This window comes from Salvelinus sp. IW2-2015, linkage group LG4q.1:29 (genome assembly GCF_002910315.2).
Source record: "Salvelinus sp. IW2-2015 linkage group LG4q.1:29, ASM291031v2, whole genome shotgun sequence".
NCBI lineage: Eukaryota > Metazoa > Chordata > Actinopteri > Salmoniformes > Salmonidae > Salvelinus > Salvelinus sp. IW2-2015.
This window is the reverse complement of record NC_036842.1, coordinates 11,182,658-11,206,621: the sequence shown is the minus strand read 5'-3', so window position 1 is coordinate 11,206,621 and position 23,964 is coordinate 11,182,658. Positions and strand designations below refer to the sequence as shown.

The 23,964-nt window shown below is 45.4% G+C and overlaps 1 pseudogene; it reads right to left on the bottom strand.

Moving 5' to 3' along the window:
• The window catches only part of LOC111962834 (netrin receptor UNC5C-like), an 83,917-nt pseudogene that overhangs the window by 55,981 nt on the left and 3,972 nt on the right, over positions 1-23,964 (bottom strand).

The window sequence follows — 23,964 nt, the reverse complement described above, 5'->3', positions numbered from 1 at the left end:
GACAAGTGCTTTGAAGTGGAGCGAGAGACGGAGGGCAGGAAGAGAAGAAAAGAGAGAAGAAAAGAGAGAGAGGGAGAACGATAAAGCCACATTCTTTCAGAAGGCAGATGTAAGTTGGTTTTAGGAACTGCTTGCCACATCTTCATGGTGTGAAAGGAGGAGACTGTGTGTCACTGGTGTGAGCTGGCCCTTTAGGCCCTCTGGGCTTTAATGAAAAGGCCTTACAAAGGTAATGAAAGGGTCCAACCTCACGGGGTGGCTAGAACGTACTTTCTCTCCTTCTTCTCTATCTATWTCCCCCCTACTCCCTCACTTCTAGTCTGATCTCTCTTGAGTGAGCTTTACAGAAACCATGAGAAACCAAAATGGTGGTCTCACCAAACCATTACTCCCACTAGAATAGCCTCTCAGATTTCATTTTTCCTCTGCTCTTGATTATGTACATTAAATATGTATGGGGATGGAAACACATGTAACAATGACTTTTGGGGGAGCCTGGTTTATGTCTAATGTATAAAGAGCACACAGTAAGACTTATATAAATGACTCAACTGCTGTGCTATTTCAGAAACCTCAATCCCAGTATTTCAGTCCTCTCAGGCCAAAGCCTCATTGGTAATGTTGGTGAGAGGAGCCAAAATAAATGTCTGCTGCAGCTTGTTTTCTTTGTGTGTGTGTGTGTGTGTGTGTGTGTGCGTGTGTGTACGCGTGCATGTGCGTCTGTCTGTGTGTGTGTGTGTGTGTGTGTGTGTGTGTGGACATGTTTAACTATACTTGTGGGGACCAGAAGTCCAACTTGGGGACACAAGCTCTAGGGGGATGAGGGTTAAGGTTAGAATTAGTTTTAGGGTTAGAATTAGGTTTAGGGTTAGAATTAGGAGCTATGGTTAGTTTTAGTGTTAAGGTTTGGAGCTAGGGTTAGTTTTAGGGTTAGGAGCTAGGTTTAGGGTTAAGGTTAGGTTTTCGGGTTAAGGTCAGGGTTAGTGTTAAGGTCAGGGTAATGGTTAAGGTCAGGGTTAAGGTTAGGGTAAGGGTTAAGGATAGGTTTATTGGTCAGGGTTAGGGTACGGGTTCAGGGGTTAAGGAAAATTGGACTGAACTGTGTGTCTCCACAAGGTTAGTTTGTGTGTGTGTGTGTGTGTGTGTTGATTAGTTAGAGTGTGAGTGTGTGTTTGTGCCACTATCTATCGGTACATCAGACATCAATGTGTAGCATTGGGGCTAGCTGTGTAAAGGGTCTGTGAGGCCTGAAGGATTATTCCTCCTCTGTCTCAACCCATCCCCTGGAGGAACACACACCTACCCTGTGTCTGTGTACTGGGGATGTTCATCTTTTTCTGTTTCTTTCTCACAACAAGAAAGTATGCTGCATCACCACAGTGGGCAGAAAGTATGCTGCATCACCACAGTGGGCAGAAAGTATGCTGCATCACCACAGTGGGCAGAAAGTTATGCTGATCACCAACAGTGGGCAGAAAGTATGCTGCATCACCACAGTGGGCAGAAAGTATGCTGAATCACCACAGTGGGCAGAAAGTATGCTGAATCACCACAGTGGGCAGAAAGTATGCTGCATCACCACAGTGGGCAGAAAGTATGCTGAATCACCACAGTGGGCCAGAAAGTATGCTGAATTTCACCAACAGTGGGCAGAAAGTATGCTGCATCACCACAGTGGGCAGAAAGTATGCTGCATCACCACAGTGGGCAGAAAGTATGCTGCATCACCACAGTGGGCAGAAAATATGCTGCATCACCACAGTGGGCAGAATCTGGCACAGGACGTCATAATGACGGCATATTCTGGTTTGAAACAGTTTCTTGCTGTAGAGGAATCATTATAACTAGTTGTCTTGTGCCAATGCAGATTATTTTGGCTACTGCAGGTCAGCATCAACGCATTGATGATGTCAGCGCAGCTGTTAAACCACCAAAACACATCAAAAGTGTTGCTTTTAAAAACAGTCACTCATACACCAGTATTTTAAATTCACACTACATTTTCATATTTTCAGGAGTATGTGCCTCCATATTACATAAATCCAATAATTGGAAAAGGACATAGACAAAAAAAAACTGGGAGCAGATTAATATTGTATAAGGTCAACAGGAGAAGTAGGGTACCTGTGTAATCTCAGATTATCAGAGATTATCCCATTATTGTGGAGGGTGTGGTGCATACAGTAGATGCCATTATGGATTAAATTGTGATAATCCCCTTTAAAACAGCACCAGAGTAGATAGAAATGGTTGTCCTTAGAAAACATTCATAATTCAATAGTAATACTACTGTGATTTTGACATACATTGCCAATAAACTGACCACCTGAAATTGCGTCATCAGATGTCATGTTCAATCCAGCAACATGCAATGACCTTCCTACAGTAATGAAGGACCACAAAAAATACAAAAGCTGCTCGCAGGATCCAAGGTCCATACCAGGTCAAACTGTGTGTGTGTATGTGTGTGCGTACAGTACATTCGTGTGTGTGTGTGCGTGAGTACAGTGTTATGTTTTGTTTTCATTCGAATATGTGATGTGAATCCTTGCGTAGCACCATCTACAGTACGCCTGGAAAATAAAGCCGAGTCCATGAGAATCCATCTAAGTGATTTAGCATAGTGCTGTAAGACATGGGCAGAATGGGCACATTAGGCCCCCGCCTCGCTGCCTGGCATTGCCTGGCTCACCCTCTCTGAACTGGCCTGGTCACAGTCCTCCAGTAAAAGAGCCACGGAGACAACTGACAACCCACTGGATCCAAACCCAACAACCCTCAACAGCTCTTCTCTCTCTCCCTCCCTCTCCGTCTCCCTGTGGCTGGAATACGACAGATCTTTCCTCTGCAGTGACTCTGCTACATATTTCTGCAGATGCATATGCAACCACAGACTTGGGCCCATCTGTTTTTCCCTAGCCGGGTTCCTAAAGCGTTTCTGTGAGAAAATGCCTGACAAACAGACAGAGAGAGAGAGAGAGGAAAAAGGCTCTCAGGATCAGTCCGGGTCTATTTTCTCTTTCAACAGCTGTGTTTTACTTCAGAAAAGAAGAAAAATAAGGGTAATGGACTGGTGTCTTTATTCAAGTGAGGTAAGCAAGTGTGTGAATAATTACTGACGCTGGACACCTGCCTAGGCTTCCACTTCAATACAGTATCCCCTCCATTTTTATTCCATACAAACTACAATCTGTCATTCCATTCAGACTTCAGGCACCTTTGTTGATGATGGCAGTGATATCATTGATTCTCTCTGCTCCGTCAGTTCACAGCTGTGTTGCTACAGTAACAGTAAGGTCCTGGTGAGCACAGGTGTGTCATCAGAATTAATTATCCCACTGAGCCAATCAGAGTGAAGAAGCTTGATTGGAATCACTCTGACACAAACAGTTGGAATCACCATTAGAAAAAAGCCTATTAGAAGAAGTAAGAAGTAGAGTTTCCAAGAGTTTTGGCCCAAACTTTTCTCTCTATTTAGTTTTGTCAGCACTTCTCACCGAGGATAAAGGCAATGAAGTTCCACTCACTTAACTCAGCCTTTCCAGGTCAGTCGCAGGCCTTTTCAGAGTTCAGACCTGAGAAAAACTCACTCCAAAGGACGCTTATTCTCTCTGGCTCAATCTCTCTCTCTCTGGCTCAATCTCTTTCTCTCTGGCTCAATCTCTCTCTCTCTCTCTCTCTGGCTCTCTCTCAATTCAATTCAACTTGCTTTATTGGCATGACGTAACAGTGTACATATTTCCAAAGCTTACTTTGGATATTTACAATATTAAGATAATAAGAATAAAAATTGTCAACGGGATAACAGTAACAACAATAACCATACATTGAACAATAACAATAAGCATACAGTAGAGGACATGTGCAGGTTGATTGGTCTGTCAGACACTGTCCTTCATCTTATGACAGGCAGCAATGTAGTGCGCTGCCAAACCACAGCTCTCTGTGTCCTCCCCTAACAGAACGGGTAGCCTATTCTCATCAGAGAGGTCTTTGAAACCTTGGGGAAATGACACTCTAATTGTTTTCTATTTTTTACATTTTGTCAGGAAATGCAGCTCCGTCTCAGGTTCTGCTGTGATGCAGTGGTTGCACAGCCTTTCCTCTACAGGGAGCCAGGTTTTCCTGGGTCTACCCTTCTCAATGGCAAGGCTGTGCTCATTGAGCCTGTACTTTGTCAAGGTTTTTCTAAGGTTTTGTTCAGTAACCATGGTCAAATAGTTAGCCACGGTGTACTGTTGATTTAGGGCCAGACAGCACTCCATTTTGCTTTGTGCTTATGTTTCCCAATAAGCAATGTAGTTTTGTTTTGACTGTGTTGTAATTTGGTTTATTCTGATTGATTGGATGTTCTGGTCCTGAGGCTTCGGTGTGTTATTAGAACAGGTTAGAACAACTCGCTCTCTCGCTCTCTCTCACTCTCTCGCTCTCTCACTCTCTCGCTCTCTCGCTCTCTCACTCTCAGTCGCTGTAATCTCTAACGAAGGCCTTTGAATTCACCACAACGTTGTTAGGTTTTGGAATGGATGGGTAGGGAGAGGTGCTACTTGACAGAGGAAGGATAATGCACAGTGGCCCTGTTCAGGAGCCCTGCTCTTATTGCAGATAACTACACGTTTCCCCTCCCTTAGCCACGTTGTGATGACATGCCAACCATTGCCCAATTTAGTTAAGTAAGGCATCCTGAAAGGTACGCCTATCTGAGACAGAAACAACTTCATCTCAAATCTACCAGGCCACTTAAAAGATACACCCTCTTAAGATTCTAACAATTACTATTAATACATGTTATATTCAAATAAGCCTCCAGGAATGTGGTTCATGTTATTAGCCATAACACATTAGGAAGCATCGCTAACACAGGGTGAGGAAGTAGCTCTGAGACTAAACTTCTCCTCAGATCAGGCCAATTGATTTGGCTAATCTTCCCTGCAGGAAGTGCACTCGAAGGATTTCCTCTGACTGAATAGGTGGGTAAAAAAGGGACACAATGAGGCCGGAAATCATTTTGTTGTTGTAAGAGTTATACGTCTTATTGGCTTGTCATGTTGCTGCGGCAGAGCCAGCTCTATACGTTAAGATCAGCAGTAAGGAGCGGAGCTGGAGTTGCCATCTGTTAGGGAGGAGTAGAGACCTGGTTAAGAAGTGAGGTCCCAGTGTAGCTGACATTATGGGGCCACAGCTTTAGGCTCTGCTGCTTACAGTAGCTCAAGTGACACAACTAAGTTCTCCATGTTCAGGGTTTACTTGGTGAGTGCCTGTAAACCAGCTAAGGTTACTTACTTTACTTCATTAATTTGAAGACAAAATACCAGTAAATCACTGTAGCTTTTAGCCATAACCTTTAACCCTTACCTCAGCAGCAGGGATCCCTTCTGGTGGGCGGCACTGAAGAAGAACTTCCTGTTCTAGAGACACTTCCTTTCCCAGAGGCTCCTGGTCAAACGTCTTCCTGAGATCTGGAGGAAAGAAATGGCAACAAACCATAAATAAACATTATCGTAACATTATCGTAATAAACGTAACATATCCCTCACGTTCTACACATGATGTATGTAATAATGAGGCTGGGGGGATGCTGAATTATATCACTGATGTCTTTTGATTAAAAAAAGACTTAGAAGGTTGTAGACTGTCGTTCTCAGTGCGCAGCTAGCAAACACAGTACTGCATAGGGCTAATAGAGCGGTCTCTGTGAGAAATAAAGCTTGACTTTCTCTCTTTCTGTCCTCTCATTGCACAGAGAGCCTGAAGAATCGGAGGTGGATGGCAGGGAGCTGCTGAGAAAGGGATCACTCTCCCTCCTCTAATAAAAAGCCACTAGTTCTCCAGTGTGTGAGCCTGATGGAGTAGGGCAGGACCGGGACCGGGGGGGGCGTCATGCAACACTGGAACCCAAAGCTCATTAGATATATATCACCACCTGCTGGGATACGGTCTGGCAGAGGAGCTGCAGAAATAATATGGTGACGAGAAGGGAGGAGAGCAAGAGAAGAGAGAGGGAGGGAGGGAGGGAGGAGGGAGGGGGAGGGAGGAGGGAGGAGGGCTAGGGAGAGAGATTTGGAGAAAGAGAGAGGGAGAGAGAGAGGAGAGAGAAAATCAAGAGAGAGAGAGAGGGAGAGAGAGAGAGGGAGGGTAAGAGAGAGAGAGAGGGGCAGACAGAGAGAGGGAGAGACAGAGAGGGGGAGAGAGAGAGGGCTTGAGGGGAGAGAGATTTGGAGAGAGAGAAAGGGGGAGAGAGAGAGACTGGGCTTGAGGGAGATTGTGTAAGAGGAGGACAGGGGGAAGGGAGCACTACAATTGCTAGAGAACAGACTCAGTGGAGTATTAAGTACACACTCGTACACCCAAACTCCACAGCCTGCAATGTCCCTGTTCTGCTTATCATTTTAACTCTCTAACACAGGAGCCCATTTAATCAAACCCAGTAACCACATTTAATGAATAGTCTAGAATAACATTATTCCTGTAGCAAAAAAAACATGCTTCAGTTAATGTTGAAGAGTTTATTTTTCTTTAAATCTGTAAACATTTTGTTTAGTACTGTGTGTGAATTTAAATGTACAGGCAGCTCGGTGAGACATTATTTTTGACACCACCTTTTAGCCCATAGTGTCAAAGAGCACACACACTCACGCACGCACGCACACACACTCACTCACACACACACAAGTAACTCCCTGCCAGTGTGTAATCCCTGAGAATGGGCTGGAGGAGTTCACATGAAGCCAACTCTGACTATCACTGTTAAACCAAGCATGGACCAGCCCTGCTTACAAAGCAAAGGAAGCCCAGAGCTGAAAGGTAAGCCAAGCTGGAAATCGCATATGCTCTAAAAGTACACTGTGTCTCTAGAAGTCAAGAGTTTCCATGAGCTTTCCTGTGGAGCTTCAACCCCTCAGCCGCCCTCAGGGCAAAACCAAGAGAGAAGAAAAGCATAGTTCTGTATTGTGAATGGAGTTATACATCAAACTCTCTTTATGTCAGTTTGTGAATAGTGTCAATTAAATGGTATTCAGGTATTTCTGCTGTAGGGCCAGATGAGCATACCATCAGTGTGACGTGGTAAGGTTGGACCCAGGTGCAGAGAAGAGACCAGACAAGGAATTAGTGGTTAAGTATACACATAATACTTTACTGAGAAACGGTAGCCGCAGGATCACAGTATACTTGAAAAAAACAACAAACACTTAGCCTGAAAAACTCACTCGGGAAACGAACGCACACTGTAAACAATTCAAGCTTCAATTCTCATTCCGCTGTGAAAGGACCGCCCCTGCTCCGGTGTACGAGGCATCCTCCTCCACCACAAAGGGACGAGTTGGATCAGGGTTAACAAGGATGGGTCCAGAGGTGAAATGTCCCTTGACCTCCATGAATGCCCTGTCAGCCTCGGGGGTCCAGGAAAAATGGGTCTGGGACTTGCGGGTAAGGACTGTGAGAGGCGCTGCCACCGCACCAAAGTTGCGTATAAAACGGCTGTAAAAATTGACAAACGGGGCCAGTCGGCGACCGCCTCAATCTTTACGGGGTCCATATGGATGCCTGTAGTAGAGATAATGTGACCCAGGAAGGAAACCTGAGATACGTGGAACTCACACTTCTCTATCTTGACGTATAGTTGACTCTGCAGGAGGCGTCTCAGGACTTGGCGGACGTGCAGTATGTGTTCCGGAAGGGTCTTGGAGAAGATCAATATGTCGTTGAGGTAAACAAAGATGAATTCAACATATCCCTCAGGGTGTCATTGACCAATGCTTGAAAGACTTCCTGTGAGTTCGATAAGGGCATGACCAAATACTCATAGTGGCCACTAGGGGTATTAAAGGCAATCTTCCACTCATCTCCCTCCTTGATTCTCACTAGATTGTAAGCGTTGCGGAGGTCCAGTTTGGTGAAGAATTGGGCCCCTTGGACCAACTCCAATGCGGATGACATCAAGGTAGGGGGTAACGATTCTGGATCGTAATCTGGTTCAGCCCTCTGTAATCGATGCAGGGACGCAGGCCTCCATCCTTCTTACCTACGAAGAAGAAGCCTGCATCAGCAGGGGATGTAGAGGGATGAATGAAACCTGCCTCCAGCGACTCCCGGATGTAATTGTCCATGACTGCTGCTTCAGGGGTTTGAGAGGGAGTACAGACAACCCCGGGGAGGTGTGGTGCCGGGTAGGAGTTTTATGGCACAGTCGTAAGCACGATGAGGGGGAAGGGTGGCGGCATGCCTCTTACTGAAGGCCTCCCAGAGGTCGAAGTATTAGGAGGGAGAGCGGAAAAGTCTTGGTCTTCAAGGGATGCAGGAGGACACGACGAGGCTCTTGGTGGGGGTCTTAGACAATTAGTCTGGCAGTCCTTACCCCAGTCTAGTAGGTGTCCCATGGACCAGGAGAATAGTGGGTTTTGTAGCGCTAGCCAGGGGTACCCTAGGATAAGGGGGTTCTTGGGAGCAATGATAAACAGACAATAAAGAGTCTCTGAGTGGTTCACCCCAACCTGCAGTAGAATGGGTTGGTCTGATATTCCACCTGACCAGAGCCAATGGGCGTCCATTGAGCGCCTGAATCTGCAGCGGGATAGTAAATTTCACGCAGGGGATCTGTAACTCTCTGGTGAAATATTGATCAATGAAATAATCCGTGGCCCCAGTCCACAAAGGCTTGAATCTGGTGCTGACGGTTGTCCCAGTGGAGGATTGTGGGTAGTAACAGACAGTGACTGGGTATCCCGGAGGTAACTACACAGCTCATCAGGGCCTCCCCCTGTACTGGCGAGCTCTGGCATTTCCAGTCAGCTCTGGGCAGGTAGCACGGAGATGGCCGAGACCTCCGCAGTAAAGGGCAGCAGTCTTCACTCCTGTGGGCTCAGATGTGTGCGACCCAGCTGCATGGGATACTCCATGCTGGGCTTGGTGGGCTTAGGAAACCGGAATGCTGGAGTGGTGTCAAAAGGGTGCCGTCTCACCCGTTCCCGGATGCGGTTGTCAATCCTAATTGCCAGCGTTATCAGGGACTCGAGGTCCTCTCCCAGTTCCCGAGCGGCCAGTTCATCTTTGATGGTGTTAGACAGACCCTGGTGGAAAGCGGTAACCAGTGCCTCTGTATTCCACCCACTCTCGGCGGCGAGGGTGTGGAACTCAATGGCGAAGTCAGTGTGGAACTCAATGGCGAAGTCAGCCACTGGTCTGGCCCCTTGGCCGGGTGGTTGAAGAAGTGAAGGCTACTATGGATCTGCAAGATGGTGGCTGCTGTTCCCACACCACTGTTGCCCACGCCAGGGCCTTGCCCGAGAGTAGAGAGATGATGTAGGTGATCCTGGCCCGATCGGTGTGGAACGAGGAGGACTGTAGCTCGAACACCAGAGAGCACTGAGTGAGGAACCTCTTGCATCCTCCCGGGTGGCTGTCATACCGCTCGGGGGCTGGGATCTCGGGTTCCTGGAGGAACCACACCAACGTCTGTAGCACTGGGCGATGAGACCTGGGCATTGGCTCCTCCTGGGTTGGGGGTGTGCCGTGATTGGAGGGACTCGGCAGGTGCCCGAAGGGTCCCGGATATTTGGGAGAGCTGTTCTTGCTGCCATCCTAACAGTGCTCCTTAGTAGGCTACCACATTCCGGGTCTGGGTGATCTCTGCTGGGTCCATGTTGTGGCAAAAGCTTGCTGTGACGTGGTAAGGTTGGACCCAGGTGCAGAGAACAGACCAGACGAGGAATCAGTGGTTAAGGATAAACATAATACTTTACTGAGAAACGGTAGCCGCAGGATCACAGTACACTTGAAAAAAATAACAAACACTAAGTCTCGAAAACTCACTCAGGTAACGAATGCACACGGTAAACAATTCAAGCTTCTCCAAAGGACCACAGAAAACACATCTCTTTTAACAAGGACATCTAGGAGTGGCTCCAGCCGCGGAGCCATGACAACCACCACGTAGTTGTTTGAAGTCTCTAACAATACCAGGATCCAGGATGTCCCGGGCAGGCCCGCTCCTCGGGACCGTAGCCCTCCCAGTCCACCAGGTACGGTAGGGTCCCTCGAACCCGACGAGATTCCGCACCGTGTCTCTAGAGCTGTCTCTGCCACCCTCTGGTGCCAGGAGGAACCATGACAATCAGTAAGCTAGTGGTGGACAGACATAGTGGGTACTGGAAATAACAAGGACTGTAAATTGACAGATTTACAACAGAATATTACCCTTCAGAAAGTCATAGACAGAGAGTCAAGGATAGTCGATGTGGTCGTGATGTCGTGAGAGAGAGCTATACTAATTTCTTTGGGTCAGAACTACTCTAAGCACCTCTCAGTATCCATGGAAACCACCCGTTGGGGTAGTTAAGGGTTCCACCAACTTTTGTAGACAGATTCTGGAAGGACATAACATAGGGCTGTTACAGACATCTTGTGCGAATGTAAATTGACGATTTATGGTTTTAGATGGCTTTAGCATTTTGTTTTTGGGATTCTGAAAGAAAGGAGATCTGCTGACACGCAGATATAAAAAATGTGAGCATCGACAGATGGATAGTGAAACGTCTTTTATGGAAGTACCACAAAATGTTCCTCCCAGCTGGTTCAGAAATGGTCTCCTCATCACCATTGTAATTTGAGCAAACTAGAAACCACAAAGCGGAAAAGAGTGGATTTGATGCCTACATCCACACTATGTGACTGCTCCCCACTGGCATGTCTAAAACGGCTGCTGACACTGAGAGAGAAGGAAGGAGGGAGAGAGGGAGAGAGAGAGAGAGAAAGAGAGAGAGGGAGTGCATTGGTTTGAGTGCTATCAAACCAATGCTATTAAAGAGCTGTGATGTTGTGCAGCAGGCTGGCAGGCCGGCATACCTTCAGACTGAAGGAGAGAGGAATGCCAAGAGAAGACTCACTCAGAAAGCCTCTGAAATGCCAATACTATAGTACAGCCATTGGCAGAGTTTGAATACAGAACTATGTAGACAATGGGGACTATTTTAAGGTGGCTGAGCATTTAACAACTCTCCAGTCATTCTCCATGTTGTAAGACTGTCCGGGAGACATTTGGAACTATTACAGAAGAAGTCTCAATTCCATGACATAAATATAACTCTCTGAGTCACTCAGTAGCTAGCCTGCTCTGGGATTTAAGGATATAAATGTTAATTATCTCTCTAGTCCGTACATAGTCTGTCCACCCATTTGATATCGAGTCCAAATGCCTCTTCCCAAAGCTGGACTTCAGCTGGTTTCAGTTAGAGGACTATCAAAAGAGAGAGAAGTCCAACTGGAATTGAAACATTGTATTGATCATCTCACCGCTCCACATCCCCTGCTGGAAGTGAAGAGCTTAACTCTGAGATGTTCTCATAATAAAATACATTACCACCAGACTTTAGCCAAAACCCTGCTGTACACCATAACAGCCGTATCAGCACCAGGGACCAAATAGCCCTGAAATACAAATACTAGGAGAATTGAAGTTCCATTTCAATCTCATGTCTGTCTTTAGGAGCATATACTGCATTTCAGTGTCATAAAATGCTGAAATGGAAAGTTTGCATTGAAAGCAATTTCCGTAAAGATCAAGTATGAAATTAAAAGATTGGATAGTGCATATAAGATTGAGGGAAACGTATTCAGATGTACAGTAGCTTTGGGGAATTTCGGCAGTATGCTGTTTTTTATCAGAGCAAGAGAGAAGTGTGTGTGAGAGACAGAAATGGAGGAACAGAGAGTGAAATGAGTAGCTCCTGAGTGATATTTTTGAACCGTGTCTCCTTCCTCTCTGTTCTCCTCCTCCTCTCCCAGGCTCAGGCGATGTGGAGCTGGGTGAGCAGCAGGGTATAAGGCTGAGTAGACATTCCTGTGGGAGTCGCACCATTCCCTGTTACACCACAGAAATACCTCTGCCTCCCCAGGCCTCCCTACAGGCCCCAGCTACCACCACATTTGACTGCCATTACGCTAAGTGCATGGTGTTTGGCTTCTTGGCATGGGAAATTACAGAAGTCTCACAGTTATGGGTTATTTCGACGCATTCTCTCCCTCACTTAATAAACCTATAAACCCTGATGCAGATGTAAACTAGAGGACTGGCGACCGGAGAGAATTACCAAGGTGAAACTTAATTAGATGAATGTGAGCTTTACTAGTTTTGTGAAAAATAACAACGCCACAAACACATACAATTTCAGCGTCTAGGTTCAGTATAACGGGTTTAATTACCTAGGTCAATTGAAGGACATTTTTTGTTGGTTTTTCTGAGAAGTCACTCATTTAATTTGCTTGTGTACCCATTTCAGCGTCTCTATGGTGTTAAATGACGGTATCGAAATACCTCAAGAATGGTGGCAAGTCATTCTGAGGTCACAACAAGTAAAAAATGTCACAGTAAGGTTGCATAGGAAGAAAAAAAACAGATAGAACTATAGGCATCCCCTGACCTGTAGGTCAGGTCACAGGTATCTAGAGTAACCATGGAGAGGAAAGTGGAGTCAGGTAAATCACTGGCCAATGAGAGTCCATGTTATCTTAGCAGAAGGGAAACATGGGCTGCAATAAATCACAATAACACACACCCAAACAGTCACGAACGTACCACAAATCACAGTGGGGGGAAAAGAACGCTCCGGGTCCACAGTGCACAGCCTTTAAGACGCCACCCGCAACACAGTGTTAACATTGATCACTGTACGCCACCACCACCACCCAACCACCACCTGAATGTATCAGCCCTGAGTGTTACTTAGCCCCTGATTAAACAATCTGTTTGTGGGAGGGGAGGGAGGGGGACAAGGGGGGTAACTAGTCCAGTGTGTTCATTAGTCTTCAGAGGGACTGTGGCTATCTATGAGGTCTGCCAGGAAGCCCAGGAGAGAGAGGAGCTACAGTAATCCATTCAGGACAATCTAATAGCGGGGCAAGAGGGATCCATTCTGATAGCAGAGGAAGAAGGATCCATTCTGATTTGAGGGAAAGGTTAGCCCTGGCAGGCTGCTGATCATGGCTGATTATGTGGAGGTGGAGGCATTGGCGGACTTACCATTAGGCAGAAGAGGCAATTGCCTCAGGCCTCACATCATCAAGGGGCCTCATGAGCTGGGCATTAAAGAAATTGCTCCATTCGAGGTAAAATAAATAAATGAATACAAAAAAATCCCCATCAAAATCTGTCTGTTTAAGCTAGAGATATCTGTTTGCATGGGCTCAATCCACTGCATCTGCAGATGGCAGAGCTACAGTGGTGTTTGTCAGTCCGTCTCAAAAATGGTTCTTCTCACGAAAACGTCTGTAGTGTCCAAACGGTTTGGCCTACAAAATGAATATGACCCCTCTAAGGAAATATGAGACTCTCACGAACACAATGGTGTTTTCCATTTTTCTCTACAGGACTCGTCTGAAAGTAACCCGGTACCGGCCCGAAAAATATATAGAAGTGAATAGGGAATTTGCACATAAAAGGTATACAGGTAATTCCATGGTAAAAAATATTTTAGGTATTTTTCTGTTTTTCAATATAAGTAGGTGCACTGTTGCACATACGACACTAATCTAGTGAGCACTATTGGAGCTGCGCCCAAAAAAGGCATTTGATTAGTTTGACGTGTAGCGAGGTGTCACTGATTTACCTATTTAGCTATTTCTCTGCTATGAACTTCCCCAGGCTTACCTGTATTAGGGAAGCCTGGTTGTCGACGAGGCTAGCTTAGTAGAAACTCAGACTGGCCTCTGCCTGGGGCCTCCAAATCACTAAGCCCACCCCTGGGTGGAGCTGAAAGTGGAAGTAGAGGTGGAGGTGGAACAGCTAATGATGTGGAGGTGGAGGTAGAGGTAGAGGTGGAGCAGAACTCTGTGGAGAGACTGCAGGGGACTACTCCATCAGTCAGTGGCTGGCCTGGCCTGGCATACCAACACAGGTAGCCTACGGCTAAAGTAAGGTGGAAGACAGAGCTGGTAAGATGAGAGCAACTGAACTGGCCTTGGTGAAGCTATGTGCAATGGGCCCAGGCTTGTGACTTTAGTAGGACTGTATAGGTAGTATTAACTGATGAGTAGTAACAGAGGTACGAGCTCAGTTCTTTCTCAGAGACCTAGTTGTGTGTTATTCTGACAGGGTCCCTGAACGGCTTTAGTTGCGGGCCCTCGGACACCCGTCACAATGGACATCGCAGCACTAGGTGTCCCCAACCTGGATTCAGGTGTAATCGTAACAGAGTAAATGTAAATCTGGCTCCCTACATTTAGTATGATATGTTACATTTCGTATAGTATGTATTAATTTGTGTATGTCCATCGCCCATTTCGTTATGAATTACAATTCACATGATATGTTACGAATTGCAATTCGTACAGTATGTTACGTATTTGCAATATGTATCATAAGTTGCAAATTTCAATTTGTTGTTGCTACCGTTAGCTAGGTGGCTAACGTTGGCTAGGCTAGGGGTTACGGTTAGGGGTGAAGATTAGGTTAAAGGGTTAAGGTTAGGGTTAGGGGAAAGGTTAGTAACATGCTAAGTAGTTGTAAAGTAGCTCAAAAGAAGTAAGTAGTTGCAAAGTTGCTAGTTAGCTAAAATTCTAAAGGTGTCCGTGATGAAATTCGAACACGCAACATTTGGGTTGATAGAAATTCGCGTTATACGCCTACCCATCCACCCCGACCTTCCCTCTTCCGTTTTTTCCTTAAGTAACCTTCTGTCTTATGTAACCATACCCAATGTAACATATACTAATTTGAGTGTCTTGGATTTACATTTACTATGTTACGTCTAGTCTATGAGACCAGGTTGGTGTCCGAGAGACCTCGGTCACTCTATTAAGGAAAAAGAAAGACTGGACACAACATAGACTGAAGTCAGAAATGCATATGGTTCTGAAGATTGGAGACCTGTGGCTCAGAGAAGATAATGCGGGAAAAAGACGTGTAAAAAGTAAAGTGATCACTCAACAACCGAAAGACATACAACTACTCAGTTCTCTCTCTCCCTTCGAGTTTCCACTTCCCTTCATGTTTTGATTGCCACGTCCTCCGGGTGAAATTAAAATGATTTAAGCACGAGTGAAGAAATAAGCGTGTTGTTGCTGGAAAACATGTTTATATTTGGTATACTTGCCAGTCAAATTACCAACATAAGAAAAGTGACTCTGAGGACCACCAACAAATAAACGGAAACGTTGGCAGAAACATGTATTTTATCCTTTCTACTTTGTGTACACAACCCTCCCTGTCTCTGTTTCTCTCCATTTATACAGAATGTGACTAGAGTTTATGGGTTGTTTTAAGGGCCATTAGTTGTGAGAGCCCTTTCTTGACTGCCTGTCAAACTGTTTCTTTTGTACATACATGAGAATGTATCGGAACTCTCAGTGACTGGTGGCTTCTTTGACTGTCAGGACAAGGGATGGGGACAGGAATGGGTCCCAGTATGGGGACAGAGTTGAGGGGTTACAAAGGGGATATGGGTGAAGGGTTGAAGGGTACTTACAGGCGATGCGGACGTGGGCCTTGCGGCTCTTGGTGGTCCCCGCAGAGCTCCAGGCTACACACTGACACCAGAAGTCCTCTGGCCCAAACAGCTCCTCCACCTGCTGCCTTGTGATCTCAATACTGGCTTCTCGCACCACCAAGCCTGTGGAGGGGTGAGAGGGGGAGAGGGAGAGAGAGTCAGTACACCGGATCTACAGTATGCAGAGGCAGAATCAACACTAGCATTGGGTAGAGAGAGGGAACATTCAGAACACGGTGCCAAAGCCATTTGAGGGAAATGATAGCTTAATCAAGTGAAATGAATGTTGTCCTCCCTGAGCTTGGGCCTTAGGGAGAGGGGAGTGTGCCAGCAGCACAATCTAAAGCTTCATTAAGAGGTTGTCAATGCTAACCTTTCACACCTGGGAAAGGAAAAGAAAGGAAAGAAGAGGAAGACACTAATACCAGATCCAAACAGATACAGATGTACCAATTCAAAAGGCCACACAACACAACACCGCTCTTCCATTTAATATTAATACAGTTAAATGATCCATTGCATCGCATCTCAAAATCAGTCCACTGTCAAGACGGCTGCTTCTGGCGGCTGTTTGGCAATGGGTCTCCCTGTGTGCTCTGTGCTGTGGGAGTTGGCCTGGCCCATATTGTGGTGAGGTGCAGTGGGATTGAGTTGTTGAGGTCCGGGGCTGTGCATGGGCCTGTGGGGGGAGGAAGCCTAGCAGTCTGATCAGCGTCATGGCTAACACAATCCTGTTTGCTAACTCCTCTGATTACTGCTCATCTGGGTGCCAGGGCCCAAACAAACAAATCAGCCCTGAAACAAACCCCTCTACCCACAGCACAGCTGCCCCTTCAGCTCAGATTACTGGGATAATGCTGTGTGTACTGTGTGTTGTCGTGTCGTGTGTGTTGGTTTGTGTTGTGTGTGTGTGTGTGTGTGTGGTGTGTGTGTGTGTGTGTGTGTGTGTGTGTGTGTGTGTGTGTGTGTGTGTGTGTGTGTGTGTGGTGTGTGTGTTGTGTGTGTGGTGTGGTGTGTGTGTGTGTGTGTACGCGCCCGCGTGTGTGTATAGCTGGAAGTGCCAGGCTGCTTGGCACTGAGTATTCATGGATGATTCTTTGGTTTCTCAGCCCCTCATCCTTTTATCTTCTAATGTATTACTGAGAGGATTAGACAGTATGGAGGTGGAGGATCTGACAGTTCTCTGACAGGAGAAAGTTAGCAGCACAAACATTCAATACACACAGCAATCTATCTATAGACAGATAGAGAGGAGTCCTATGGCAACAGCCATGTACCATAAATAACAAACAATGCAGTTGACAGTCTGCCGTATAAACTTTAGCTAACAGAACTATTGATCCACAGTGTTGGGGAGAGAGACAGAGAGAGAGAGAGAGACAAAGAGAGAGAGAGAGGGAGAGAGAGAGAGACAATCTGAAGTCAAGTGTCTACTATTTGTTGATGATCTGGTGCTTCTGTCCCCATCCAAGTAGGGCCTACAGCAGCACCTAGATCTTCTGCACAGATTCTGTCAGACCTGGGCTCTGACAGTAAATCTCAGTAAGACAAAAATAATGGTGTTCCAAAAAAGATCCAGTTGCCAGGACCACAAATAGAAATTACATCTAGACACTGTTGCCCCAGAGCACACAAAAAACTATACATACCTCGGCCTAAACAATCAGCCCCACAGGTAACTTCCACAAAGCTGTGAACAATCTGAGAGACAAGGCAAGAAGGGCCTTCTATGCCATCAAAAGGAACATAAAAATCGATATACCAATTAGGATCTGGCTAAAAATTATCGAACCCATTGCCCTTCATGGTTGTGAGGTCTGGGGTCTGCTCACCAACTAAGAATTCACAAAATGGGACAAACACCAAATTGAGACTAATTTGGTGTATCATATCCTCTGTGTACAGCGTAAACTGTACACAGAGGCACCCCAATGGTGGAACAAACTCCCTCACGACGCCAGGTCAGCGGAGTCAATCACCACCTTCCGGAGACACCTGAAACCCCACCTCTTTAAGGAATACCTAGGATAGGATAAAGTAATCCTCCTAACCCCCCCCCTCCCCCTTAAAAGAGTTAGATGCACTATTGTAAAGTGGTTGTTCCACTGGATATCATAAGGTGAATGCACCAATTTGTAAGTCGCTCTGGATAAGAGCGTCTGCTAAATGACTTAAATGTAAATGTAAATGTAAACCCCCCAAAATGCCGAGCAGAATCAGGCCGATACCCATTAATGATCAAAATCCAGAAAGAGCTGTTCAATTCTACAACCATCTAAAAGGAAGCGATTCCCAAACCTTCCATAACAAAGCCATCACCTACAGAGAGATGAACCTGGAGAAGAGTCCCCTAAGCAAGCTGGTCCTGGGGCTCTGTTCACAAACACAAACAAACCCCACAGAGCCCTAGGACAGCAACACAATTAGACCCAACAAAATCATGAGAAAACAAAAAGATAATTACTTGACACATTGGAAAGAATGTACAAAAAAACTGAGCAAACTAGAATGCTATTTGGCCCAAAACAGAGAGTACACAGTGGCAGAATACCTAACCACTGTGACTGACCCAAACTTGAGGAAAGCTTTGACTATGTACAGACTCAGTGAGCATAGCTTTGCTATTGAGAAAGGCCGCCGTAGGCAGACATGGCTCTCAAGAGAAGACAGGCTATGTGTCACATGCCCACCAAAATGAGTGGAAACTGAGCTGCACTTCCTAACCTCCTGCCAATGTATGACCATATTAGGAAAAATATTTCCCTCAGATTCACAGACCCACAAAGATTCGAAAACAACCAAATTTTAATAAACTCCCATATCTACTGGGTGAAATACCACAGTGCCATATCACAGCAGCAATATTTTGACCTGTTGTCACAAGAAAAGGGCAACCGTGAAGAACAAACCCAGTGTAAATACAACCCACATTTATGTTAATTTATTTTCCCTTTTGTACTTTAACTTTGACAGATCATATGACATTTGAGAATCTCTTTATTCTTTGGAACTTTTGTGGGTGTATGTATTACTGTTCATTTTTATTGTTTACTTCACTTTTGTTTATTATCTACTTCACTTGCTTTGGCAATGTTAACATATGTTTCCCATGCCAATAAAACCCTTATAATTGAGAGAGAGAGAGCGAAAGAGAGAGTAGAGCTGTGTTGTGATAAGGTGGGGGCAGAGAGGGCAGACTGAGCCAGAGAGTCACTTTATAATCCACCATGCAAACGGCTCCTCTGCCTCCTCTCCTCCCATCTCCCCTCTGGCCTCACCTCATGTGCCCTCTACACCTCCCTTTCAAACTCTCTTCTCCTAACAAACAAGTTGAGCTGAGGTTAACAGCCAACCCCACCACTCTCCACTGAATTCGGTTAGAGACTAGAGGAGTGTAAGGTAGGGTCATTTGATAGGTAGATGTTTGGTGGGTTTTATCCCATATGATAACTACCGTAAAACCTTCATGTAATGCAGAGGTTCAAAGAGCCACCTGTCCCTTTTAACACGTTTAAAATAAATGCGTGTTTCAAATAAACGCTGTGAGTAAATTACTTGTTTACGAGGTTACCATGAATGACCATTCATTGTTTACAAAGGATTAATGTTTGATTTGTTACATGAATTAATTCAGTAATGGCTCAAAACATGATGGCAATCATCCGCTTTTATGGCCAGTAAGAAACTGTTAGCCATTGGCTGCTAACAGCTGAGAACTGCTAGCTAACTGGCAAGCACAAACACAGTCAACAACTTTGGGAGTACAGACAGGAGAATAATTATTGTCAAGGAAAATTAGTTTTTTTCTCGAAATAGAGGTATACTAAGACAAAAGAAACGTGACACCGTGTGTGAATGATAACACATTAGTGCAGGAAATGAAGAAATTGATCAAAAATGCTGGAAGTGAATGCTGGAATTAAGCAATGAACTACGCAAATGAGCAAAAGCTGTGCGCATTAAGGAAATAGACGCCTGGCTCAAATAGAAGCCTGGCTCAAATAGAAGCCTGGCTCAAATAGAAGCCTGTCTCTAATAAGCAACTTTGTGTTCAATGATTTAAGCAAATAAAGTCTGGGCTATTAATTGAAGTTTTGCGGTGCCCTATTTCCCCATACACCTCCATCCATTACTGTAAGAATCCTCCTGAGCTGTGCACCTCTGTTTTCTCAACTCTATTTCTCCAGAGCATACGGGTAGCCTCTAAATGAAGAGGAGGAGAGAGGAGAGAGAAGAGGAAAACACAGGGCTGATTCCTTCAGGTTCAGGAGCTTTACACAGTCTCTTTGTACAGACACACAGACACCCAGCACACTGACGTTGTACACAACAGCTTAGCACTCATACAACATTTACACTGTGGGCCGACAGGCAGGCAAAGCTACCGCCATTCTGACAGCAACCACGGCGTGTGTGTACGCGCGTTTGTAGTCCTGGTTGAACCTCTCTTTAGGTGTGTGTGTGTGTGTGTGTGTGTGGTGTGTGTGTGTGTGTGTGTGTGTGTGTGTTGTGTGTGTGTGTGTTGTGTGTTGTGTGTGTGTGTGCGTGCCGGCGTGGTGCGTTGCGTGCGTGCGTGCGTGCGTGCGTGCGTGCGTGCGTGCGTGCGTGCGTGCGTGCGTGCGTGCGTGTGTGTGTGTGTGTGTGTGCACGCACAGGTGTGTGCCTGCGTGTGTGCACAGGAGCGTGTACGAGCCTTTGCGTGTGCATTTGAATGTGTGCATGTGCCAGTGGGTGCCCGCGTCTGTGAGTTTCTGTGTGTGTGGGAATGAGAGAGGGAGAGAGAGAGCTACTGTACATAGATGTAGAGAGATGGGTCAAGGGTCATGAAGTTGGGAGAATATCACACAGAGTAGCAGAGTGGAAATCAATAGGGGTAACTATAAAAAGGGCCCGTATTCTCCATGGGCGGAAAGTGTGGCAGAATAAGTAGTATGTAAGAACCCAGTACTGCCTGCCTCTGAGGAAGGCTTTAGTCTCTACACAGCACAGGCAGCATCAATATGTTGATATTTAGACTGAGTAAGTAAAGACTCAGTACAGATGACACCCATATCTACGTCGATTCGCCATGTCCAGTCAAGGCAATCAGGAATGCCAGCGCTGAGTCAGAATAGACTGACAGACTGGGCTCGTCTTTACAGCAATCACCATGTCCAGTCAATATGATAGCCGGCTACCACCCGGTACTCAACCCTGAACCTTAGAGAATGCTGCCCTATGTACATAGACATTGAACACCGGTCGCTTAATTAATGTTTACATCCTGTTTTACCCACTTCATATGTATATACTGTATTCTAGTCAAGGCTCATCCTATATAACTACTGCTGTACACACCTTTTCTATTCATATACTGTCCATATACTGTCTATACATACACCATTCACATACAGTACATTTACATCCTGGGCTCTGGTCTGGAAGCTACATTCCTGAAATTCTATGTATTTAAATACTGTATATTTAAATACTGTATTCTCAACGTAGCTCATTCTAATATTTCTACTACTGTAGAATGCATTTTAGTTACACTGTTTATGCACAATGCATATTTATTTATTTACTGTATTCTCAACTTAGCTCATTCTAATATATCTAGTGTTGTACATATCATTCTTAGTATATCTGGTGTAAATTAATCCGTTGTACATACATATAGATCGCATTTTGATTACTGCTACACTGCTATTTAGATTGTTAATTGGATTCGTTCCGACATTTCAAGATTTCTTCATTTTTTAATTATTAGCGTACTTTTGACATTTTACTACACTGCTAGGAGCTAGTAACAGAAGCATTTCACTGCACCCTGCTAAACTGTGTACGCGACCAATACACTTTGATTTGGTGAGAAAGAGGATCATTTACACTCATCATTATATATACACGATGCCAGCTATTGATTTTGGTCTGTGAAATGCGTGATTTTGTGATATTCAAACCATAATGTGATATTCAAACCATAATGTGATATTCAAACGGGAAGCTGCTTATCTGTCTCCTTTGTGAATCATTGTGACCACTACTAAAGCAAGCTTTAGGTCTCATCTTTCTAGTGACATCAGCCGGGACCGAGATCAGGGGGCGAGATTAACAGTTAAGCTAGGAGATCAGATAGGGACCTCATACCCTGACATCATACATTTACTTAGCTAGAACTACTAACCACATTTACTATGTATTGTAAAATGTGATATGGTATCATTACTGTACTGACTACACACAGGGCTGAAATATACTTCTGGGAACATAACCCACGCAAACAAGCCACTCCAACTGATATCTCTACAGTGATCAGTGGCCTGAGATGTCGCTACCCTGTCTCCCACACACCCTCTGACTGTCCATTAGTATCACACAAAATGATTCTCCAATCTGTCCCATTAAACGATAGCTGGCATGGGACTCTGGATGGACCGATGGAGATGATTCATTATTAATGCCATCATTAACGCTAGCTCCTATTATTGATCATGCAGGCTGCTGGAGCAGCGGGCCCTGGGCGAGGCGGGGGCCCCAAATGAAGAGCACCACTCCTGTTTGATGCTACCAGACATAACTCTTACAGGATGGATGGTGAGCGGTGTGTCTCCAGTGTGTCTTACACAGCTACTCTGCTCATACATATAATTAACTCTGGGCTCATTTGTTCAGATCAATGCCTACAGCTCATTGGAGACTAGAGCTGGAGATCAGCACAGGCCCGTCTCTCAACTTGTAGTGTATTCAAGGTTTTAAACAAGCTTCTAAAGGTTGGAATTTCCACTTAAACATTTCAGACTTGACAACAACAACAACAAAAAATGTATCAACCCTTACAAAAATATCTATTAATTATAACGCACATAATAAGGAGCATTTCCTGTTGCTGCAGCGTTAAGATAGTACATCTGTAGGCAGCTATAGTTTTTATTAGATGAAATTCAAATAGATTTCATCCTCGTCTTCGGGTCGCAGAAAAACCCTATTTAAAATGTTATACTATCCTAACCCCCTGAACTAAATCTATCAATCAAACTCAAATCCGAGCATGATGTAAATAAAGATTTGGTAAGGACACAAAAACAACAGTATAGTTTACTCCCTGCCAGCGTTTGAGAGGTGAGATGAATGGCGCAGTTCTAACGTGGGTGTTCCTCTAGTGAGGCAGCGCCGCACGGCTTCTACAGCAGGGCCATGGTGGAGCACAGCACTAATGATGCTGTTCCTCAGTCTGGGTAGGAAGGAGAGGCAGCAGCCCAGCCCAGCTGCCTCTATTTCTACACTGAGATAGAGATAGAAATGCTTTGGCTGGAGCCTGCTGTCTGACTGACAATAACAACACACCCGGTTTCTCCTTCTCTCTCTCCTTCACTTGTCTCGCCTTCGCTCTCTCTCCCTCTTTCCAGAACTCTCTCCGTCTCTCTCTCTTTATCATCGCTCTCTCCAACTCAGTCCCTCTCGCCATCTTTTTCTCTAGCAGTCTCTCTCTCCATCACCCCCTCTCAATCCCCCCCCTCTCTCTCTCTCTCCTCTAATCTACTGTCATGTTGTAGAGCGAGAGCGAGAGAATGTATGTGCACAGCCTGTGGGCTTTGGTGCAGGGAATGCAGTGTATGGTTGTATGAGTGTGGTTGTATGAGTGTGTCAGTTAAGAACAAATTCTTATTTTCAATGATGGTCTAGGAACAGTGGGTTAACTGCCTGTTCAGGTGCAGAACGACAGATTTTTACCTTGTCAGCTCGGGGATTCGATCTAGCAACCTTTTGGTTACTGGCCCAACGCTCTAATCACGAAGCTACCTGCCGCCGTATGTGTGTGGTTGTTTGTGTGTGGTTGCATGTGTGTGGTTGCATGTGTGTGGGTTGCATGTGTGTGGTTGTTTGTGTGTGGTTGCATGTGTGTGGTTGCATGTGTGTGGTTGCATGTGTGTGGTTGTGTGTGTGGGTTGCATGTGTGTGGGTTGCATGTGTGTGGGTTGCATGTCGTGGGTTATTGTGTGTGATTGCATGTGTGTGGTTGCATGTGTTGTGGTGCATGGTGTGTGTTGCATTGTGTCGGATTGCATGTGCGTGTTTGCATGGGTGTGGTGCATGTGGTGGTTGCTGTGTGTGTGGGTTGCATGTGTGTGGTTGCATGTGTGTGGTTGCATGTGTGTGGTTGCATGTGTGTGGCTGCATGTGTGTGGTTGCATGTGTGTGGGTTGCGTGTGTGTGGGTTGTATGTGTGTGGGTTGGTTTCCTTGTCGATGCTTTTACCAGACAAGCTTTGTGCCATGATGGCAACCTCTTCTTTGTCAATGCAAAACAGCTCAAAATCATACAGCCTCATGTCTAGATGACAGTTTCTTTTTTCATATCTACACTGGTATATATAGTAGCTCTACGTGTGTGTTTTGGAATAGGTATGATCAACCCTGGTTTCAGTTTATTTTAAGGCAGTATGTATGTGTATGCACATGACAGAGGGGGAACTGAGAGTGTCTGTGAGTGCAGGTGCAGGGAT